Source organism: Macaca fascicularis, chromosome 1 (assembly GCF_037993035.2).
Source record: "Macaca fascicularis isolate 582-1 chromosome 1, T2T-MFA8v1.1".
Lineage (NCBI taxonomy): Eukaryota > Metazoa > Chordata > Mammalia > Primates > Cercopithecidae > Macaca > Macaca fascicularis.
The window spans coordinates 76,755,906-76,764,534 of NC_088375.1; the positions used below are offsets into that span (position 1 = coordinate 76,755,906).

Genomic DNA, 8,629 nt, shown 5'->3' on the forward strand with positions numbered 1-8,629 from the left:
ATGCCAGCCCAACTGTATTAATCTGTTCTCATGCTGCTAATAAAGACATACCAGAGACTGTGTAATTTATAAAGGAAAGAAGTTTAATGGACTCATAGTTCCACATGGCTGCGGAGGCCTCACAATCATGGTGGAAGGCAAGAGAGGAGCAGAGTCACATCTTGCATAGCAGCAGACAAGAGAGCTTGTGCAGGGGAATTCATTTATAAAATCATTAGATCTCATGAGATGTATTCACTAGACTTATTCACCACAAGAAAAAATCGCCCCCAATGATTCAATTATCTCCACCTAGCCCCACCCTTGACACGTGGGGATTATTACAGTTCAAGGTGAGATTTGGGTGGGGACACAGCCAAACCATATCACCAACCAACAATTTTCCGGTCTCCAGAAGTTCTGTGTTTTTTGGTATATTCCTTTGCACGTGGTATTGCCTCTGTCGTGCTAATAATGACCATGAGATTTCTGATAATGATAGTGACAACCATTAATCAAGGATTTGCTATGTAGTACAAACTACTAAGCACTTCACACAGATTATTGTCTTTTCATTTACTATTTTCCATGAACACCCCTGCTTTGCAGATGTAAAAACAGATGCTTATGGGGAATAAGTTGAATAAATGGTTAAGTTTGCTTCCTGCATAAAAAACTAAAACAGTCAATTCGGAGAGTATACTTATAACCAAAATGCAAGGAATATTATTTTAATGCATTATTAATATATATGTTCTTTAGTCTTGAGAGAATTACTTGCCTTCTGTGAGCTTTAGTGTCTGTCATTTTCCATCTTTGAAATGAAATGAAAGAATCTTGTAGATCCTTTGACTTGGACTCTCTGCTACCCACTTACTAAGTACAACTGGCAGACTACTGAGGCAAAGAGTTGACAGCAGATTTCAAATATCAAGTGTAATGTAGACACATGCAAAATAATACATCTGTTTATTTACCTTTACAAATCAAACCACTGCATTTTCAAGTGAGTAAGGATAGAGAGAGGACTGGAGTATTGCATTAGTAGATGTTTCACCACATGGAAGGAGTGAGCAAAACTACTTTTCTTAACCTCTCTGTTCTTGTGATTCAGATAGTGTTTCTTATCTAATATTTGTTAGTGGGAATCTAGCCATAAGTAAAAGAGGCTGCAGAGAAGAAAAGAAATATGTTTTTATCAATCATATGGACTTGAGAGGAATTTTCTCCGTGACCTCTTGAGAAATTCTATGAGAATGTATTATAAATTTCTTTTTTAGATGGTAACCCATATGGCAATCTGAAGCCTTGGTGTGACCATATTCAATGTGAGAAAATACCTTCTGTGAAAGAGTTATTGCTGTTAGTTCCATGAGTTACAGACACTGTGGTAGAATTATACAAGAAAAATGATAATAAAATTACTGTTGAATAAATGAATGGGAGCTAAATTTGGCAGAGCACTTACTATGTGTCAGGCTCTATTATAAGCACTTAGTAAGCATTGGTTTATTTAATCCTCATTATACTTTTACTGAAATAAATACTATTATTAACCTCATCTTACTGTTAAGGACAAGGGCACAGATAAGTTAGGCAACTTGCTGAATATCACACACTAGTTAGAACTAGAATTTTAACTAAGGCAGTGTGGCTCCGAGTTTTCATCTTCAGTATCGAAGAAGACTAAGTGGCCTAAATTAAGCAAAGTGACCTCTTCAGACCCTCTAACTACATGGAAAAACTATTTGTCATTTTTTTTTTCCCTGAAAGACCAGAAATTAAGCAACTGTTAGCACAGAACTATCTTACTGTCTTTCTATACATTTCTTTAAGCATACAACACTGGTTGTTTTGTTGAAATTTCCTGCTGCCTTATTTTTCAGTGAATGGGATCCTTTTGGTAGGGCCTGGTTCTGCAATGTCAAATTGTGTGAGCTGAAATTCCTCAAAGAGAACAGAAATCATGTCATCATTGTCAAATACGGTGATACCAATTTGAGTCACTGGAAGTAGAATATTAAGCTAAACAATTCTGTTTTTTCTTTCTTCTCAACAACAACAAAAAGTCCCTGTATTCCAAATAGAATTTGACAGGTGATAGACTATAGTGGAAAAGAGTGAAAGAACAATCAGAATGATTATAACCCTTAAGCATACAATCTAAACTCTGCTAGCTTCTCTACCTTAACTTAGTAAAAGACACTGGGGCTTGCTTTTTATAATGAAGTAATTATTAAGTATTCATGAAGCAAACAAGTATAATATTTAAGTGGACTGCAATTCAACTTGTTTAAATGTTCCTACATGAAATACTTATCTTCATCAAAACGATAATGTTACCCCAAATGGCAAAATACTAATAGTGAATAAATGTGGAAAGCAAGTAATTTCGTCCAATATGAGGCATGAAAAATGCCACATATTCCTTGGATAAAATGAAAGAGTGATATCTCACTATTTTCTTTAATGTAACAGCTTTTTCGTTAATATAACTAAATATAATGAGGTTCAGACACCATTCACTAGTACTATTGTATAAAACTTGAATAATCTCCATCAAGAAATGTGTTCATGTTTGAATTATTTTGTGTCAGATGCACGCATTTCTTTCTATACAGCTGTATATATATCTTTAACCAACGTTGGCTGGAAGGCAAAATTCTATTTGTTTTATAAAGCTGCCTGTCTATCACATCTTATAATAATCAACATTTACTTATTAATTATCTAACATAGACCAGACATGGAATTCGGTATTCGGGATACAGGGATAAACATGAAATATGGCTTATGCCTTAATTTGGCATTTTATTTGTTGTTCTGTGATTCTGTAGAGAGAAGTATAAAAAGAAGTATAATCTTCATTATTCTTCTGTCTGAATACCCAGATAAAAAACATAATCATAGTTTTCAAACTGACTTTCACAAAGCCTATTTCTTCACAATAGCCAGAATCAATATGTGGATTTTTCACTTGATATTTTGTCTAAACAAGAATTCTGGGCTGGGTGCGTTGGCTCACGTCTGTAATTCCAGTACTTTGGGAGGCCGAGGCAGGCGCATCACGAGGTCAGAAGATCGAGACCAGCCTGGCCAACGTGGTGAAATCTTGTCTCTACTAAAAATACAAAAAAATTAGCCCGGTGCAGTGGCAGGTGCCTGTAATCCTAGCTGCTCAGGAGGCTGAGATAGGAGAATTGCTTGAACCCAGGAAGTGGAGGTTGCAGGGAGCTGAGATCACACCACTGCTCTCCAATCTGGGTGACAGAAGAAGACTCCGTCTCGGGGGAAAAAAAAAAAAAAAAAAGGAATTCTGGAAAAATTAGATCAAACATAAAGAAATATAAATTATTCAGTGATGTCATATTTTCAATCAAGGTTTAACATAATGAGTGTACCATGCAGGATGGTAAAGATCTAGCAGTAACTGAGCGCCTGGAGCCTTCTGCTATGGCTCTTCTGCTTTCACCTATCCTTTAAAACTGCAGCAAGAAGAAAATGGGATTTCTGGTCAGTGAGAACTGGGCGTGAGTTCTGACTTCTTCACTTTCTAGATGTGAAACCATGGTTAACTCACCTTACCTCTTTGAGACCTAGCTTTCTACTATGTAAAAATCAGGTTAATTATACACCCATAATAAAGTTATACAATGTGAATAAGATAATTTATTTTGAAACACTTCACAAAAGATGTGATGTTATATTAGACAATCCATATTTTTGGTTGAATCTTAAAGCACATGATGGAAATAGATTTCACTTATTTTACTAAATACATGTGTTAGTTATCTATTGCTGTGTAACAAAAACTGCCTTAAAACTTTGGAATTCAGGAGTTGCTTAGCTGGTTGGATGTGGCTCAGGGTCTCTCAAAAAGATGTAGTTAAGATATTGGCCATGAACACATCGTTGGCCGACACATACCATCATATGGAAACTTTGAGGTCTCCCAGGAGCACTTCCTGATAATTTAGGGATCCCTTACAGGAAGGTTTCTGAGACTCTTGAAACACCCATTAAATTTTGCTGCTGTAGGATAACCATATTGCTACAAGATGCAAATCCTCTTCTTCAGCTGGTTTCTCACACCAGTAGGTTCTCTTCGTATTCCCAAGTTTTGCCCCGGTGCTCAATAAATCTGGCTCAATAGTTTCTTATAGTTCTCAAGAACCCTGACTTATGATTCAGAGAAATTTTATCTTCTGGCACAGACCAGGTTAAATGTCTTCTAAATGCAGAATATTTTCATAACCAACAGCAACTGAAAGGCCACCCAAGGCTTCTTTACTGACCTCAATGTTGTATAGAAATGCAGAAGCTGTACTCCACTTTTCAAGCCTCAAAAATGAGGTTAATATAGGATTACTGAGTGTCTTCTCCAAGGAAGGCCATATGAATGACATACAATGAATCAGGCACAAGCCCTGGACATTATGACATCCAGGCTAGTTGAGGAGACAGATTACTTCAATGTAATATGATATGTCTTTGACAGAGTGAGGAACAAATTGCTGCAGAGGAAAAAATTAGGGGCATGCAGCCCTCCTGAAAGACCTTCTGGAAGAGACAGTATTTGAGCTGAGTATTGAGATCTAGGTTATGTAGATCTTATCTAGATATCTAGGTTAAAGGATGTAGTCAGGTAAAGGAAACAACATGAGGAGGAATGAAAGAGAATGGAATGTCCAGGGATTTATAAACAGTTCAGAGTCACCAGAAGTTTATGGGATGATTCCCTGGGTAACAGACTGAGGCAGGGGTTCACCTCTGAGGCAGAGGTTTATTGAGTGGAGCTCTGGGAAAATCACCTGTGAGACAGCAAGGATTTAGGATTGAATGAGGGAAAAGTGAGACACAGTTGCAGCAGAGGCCTTGGCCAAGCTTAAGGGGCTCTCTGCAGCTGGAATGGTCCTACAAAGTCAGCATCCCAAATTGATGCAAATGATCCAGGCCTTTGTATTCTTTTTTTTTTTTTTTTTTTTTTTTAAGTGATTTTATTTATTTATTTATTTTTAATTTATTTATTATTATTATACTTTAAGTTGTAGGGTACATGTGCATAACGTGCAGGTTTGTTACATATGTATACTTGTGCCATGTTGCTGTGCTGCACCCATCAACTCGTCATTTACATCAGGTATAACTCCCAATGCAATCCCTCCCCCCTCCCCCCTCCCCATGATAGGCCCCGGTGTGTGATGTTCCCCTTCCTGAGTCCGAGTGATCTCATTGTTCAGTTCCCACCTATGAGTGAGAACATGCGGTGTTTGGTTTTCTGTTCTTGTGATAGTTTGCTAAGAATGATGGATTCCAGCTGCATCCAAGTCCCTACAAAGGACTCAAACTCATCCTTTTTTATGGCTGCATAGTGTTCCATGGTGTATATGTGCCACATTTTCTTAATCCAGTCTGTCACTGATGGACATTTGGGTTGATTCCAAGTCTTTGCTATTGTGAATAGTGCTGCAATAAACATACGTGTGCATAAATTATGCTGCCTTTGTATTCTTGCCTTGACAAGTAAGTGAATTCAGGCCGTCCTAAGCCAGGGAGGGTAAACCCTGGTTGAGACTGCATGCTATGACTGAGGGATTCCCAGAAAGGAATTCATCTGAGATTTACCAGAAGCCAGTACTCCAAGCAGCTGAGAGAATGAATGCTCAGGCTTAAGGGGTGTGGGGCAGAGGGTTTGCAGCTACCAAAGCATCTATTACACCAAAATATAGAGTAAAGGCAGAAAGTGGCAAGAGAGGAGGATGAAGAGAATGGCAAGATTGAAGTCCTGGCTAATCTTGGATGACATTCTAGGTATTTTTTACTTAATTGTGTAAGCCAGTGGTTCACAAACATTTCCATCTCAAAATCTCTTTACAAACTTAAAAAGTATTAAGAACCCTAAAGAGCTTTTGTTTATATGAGTCACAGCTATTATTTCATAATACTATAATTTAAACCTGAGAAATATGCATTTTAAAGAAACATTTATTAACTTATTTTTAAAATAATAAATTATATACAAACAGAGATAAAATACTTCTCGGAAAAATAACTGTATGTCCTCCAAAACAAGAAAAGTTTAGGAAGGAGTGTTATTATTTTGCATTGTTACAAATGTCTCTAAGATATCTGCTTACTGGAAGACACCTGGATTTTCATATCTGCTTTGACTATATCTCACTTCGTGAAGCTTTGAATAAACTCCACTGAGAACCACTGCTATAGACAATACTGAGTCTCTGAAGGATTTTAATAAGCATGCACTAAAATCTGAATTGCTACTATGATTGTAGTATAGAGAACATATCTGGAGGCACAAAGTCTATTTCAGAGATGAGAGATTATGGAGGCTTGAACTAAGAGCACAGTATGGAGATGTGTGGATGTCTGAAGTATTTTTTGAGGGGAAATGAACAGAATTTGGTAACTCGATATGAGTTGTAAGAATCCAGAATGACTCATGTTTTCCCACTTGAATATTTGAATGAATAAAGATTTTCCATTATCTGAAAATGAGAACATCAAGACTAAAGGTTCATTTGAATTCAACTGATACTTTGGGATTGGATTCAACTATTGTCTTGGGTAGAGCTCCCCGGAAGCAAAGCCTAAGACAGACGTTCTGTTTATGTGATTTATTAGGGGAGTGGTCTCAAGAGAAGGAGGGTAAGGGAAAAAGAAATGGAAGGGGAGAGAAGCCAAACACCTAGTTTCAAGTGGTGACTTGCTACATTCTGACCCCCTAGGAGCTCTGGAGCACAAGCTGTACCGCAGAGCTGGTCATACTTTGAGTTAGAGGGGCTAGACTTCTGCACCCCATGTCAGTCAAAGATTGGCCAAAGTCTGGGGAATGCAGCCTTCTGGGCCAAGCACATTCTCTTTAGTTGAGGGCAGTTATGCAGAAAAGAGTGTGACTCTGAGTTGCTTTTAGCTGTAAGGAAGAAAATAATATCTTTTTTACTTACCCACCATTAGGTTCATGACTGAGACTTCTACAACAAAATATAGATTAACAAGATAAAAGTGTGGCAGATTTATTTAATATAAGCTTAATATAAGTTTTACGTGACATGACAACTTTCAGAAATGAAGACCCAGGGAAAACTATATGTTTATGCTTAGGTTTGATGAAGAATAGATAGTCCTGTAAAGGTATAATTAAACAAAAAGGAGGTATGACCTAGTATCAGTAAACTGGGGAGAACTTAGAAAAGACTTTCTCCAGATTCTTCTTGGCCAGTCTTTGTAAATCCTTCCCTCTGTGTATTGAGCAGGACACCTGTCACAGGAGGGTCTTTAAGAGAGAAGGTCAGAGGTAACTTTCTGTTTCCGCAGTTTTCTCAGTTTCCTCCAGCTTAAAATACGCAGTATGGTAATGTGCCCTATCTTCGGTAGGATTCTAGACACCTCATCAGAGCTAACTGGGTAGCTGTCAAATGCATACACTAGCTGATAAAGGATAATAGAGTACAATAGCATCCCTGACAACTGTGGAATCTTAATCTGGAACCATTCCTTAAACCAGAAAAATGAAACAGCATCATCAGTGTCTCAAATTGTCAAATGACTGAGAGGAAAAACCTCAACTCAGGAAAGATCACGGAAGGCTGGTCACAAACCAAGCCAGATGTTGACTTTCTTAAGACCAGCGAATAGAGACAGGAGTTTCTTTTTTACTTAGAGAAACCAGAGAGTTTCACAGTAGTGTAACAACACAAGAGGTAAGAGTTGTCTTTCAGAAATACAAAGCCAGACCCATTGCTCTCTGAAGGAGCCACATATTTCTTAGAAGATCCAACCTTGGCTACTCTTCCACTTTCCACTTAGTATCCACAGCTACCAGATATGCTACCTCACACTTGTAACCCTGATGTCATAGGTCTCAGGCTGTGTACTCAGTCTTTGCCTTGTGCCTTAAGACTGAACTTTGATGCATTCCTAAAATAAATTTAACTCCACAATGAGAAATAAAATGTTTAATCAAATTTAATGGGGAATTATTGAAGAGAGGTGCATGTACATTACACAGGAGAAGCCTATCTAGCACCTACTGGCCATCTCTGTGCTCCCCCCATTATCCATTAATGTTCTTCTCCTAGTCTCAGCTCCCCACTTCTCTCCTTTCCCCTGGGAATTCTCGTCTATGCAGCCTCTGGCCACTCTGGATCCATTCTGCCTCCTGCCTCTCAGCCACACAGAATGCCCATTCTTCTGTGGCAGCATTTATCTCCCTCCGGTTTTCTCCAGTGTGAATCCCTACACACATCACTTAACTTAGTAAGCAATAAATCTTCCCTAGTCTCCATCCGCCTTGAATAAAAGAAGAAAATGGTAAGTAGCTAACTGTTGTTTCCCTTCGTATCTGAAATATCATCCAGGCACCCAGCACTTTAATCTCTCAAAGTCATCCCTGAGGGTTGTAATCAGCTTCTTCCAAACTCTGTTAATGTTGTTATTCTGACCTCCTATAAATACAAATGTTCTTAATGACATCTAGAATGGTCAATCCTTTCTACAAGGTTTTCAATTTACTTGGCTTAGATCTATCAGAGGAATCACTACCTATGGCAGCTATGATCTTACAAAATGTATCTTTTAAATGATGAAACTTGAAAGTTAAAATTATTCCTTGATCTGTTGGCTTTAGAAT

At 37.9% G+C, this 8,629-nt stretch overlaps 1 long non-coding RNA gene across 1 annotated transcript; it reads right to left on the minus strand.

Moving 5' to 3' along the window:
• Positions 1-889: 889 nt before the first annotated feature.
• Positions 890-7,181, minus strand: LOC123572416 (uncharacterized). The gene is made up of 5 exons (XR_006696972.2): positions 7,160-7,181; positions 6,945-6,971; positions 4,275-4,320; positions 3,381-3,464; positions 890-1,148 (listed from the first exon to the last, which is right to left on the minus strand). It is a non-coding gene; the product is annotated as an uncharacterized lncRNA (long non-coding RNA).
• Positions 7,182-8,629: the final 1,448 nt, after the last annotated feature.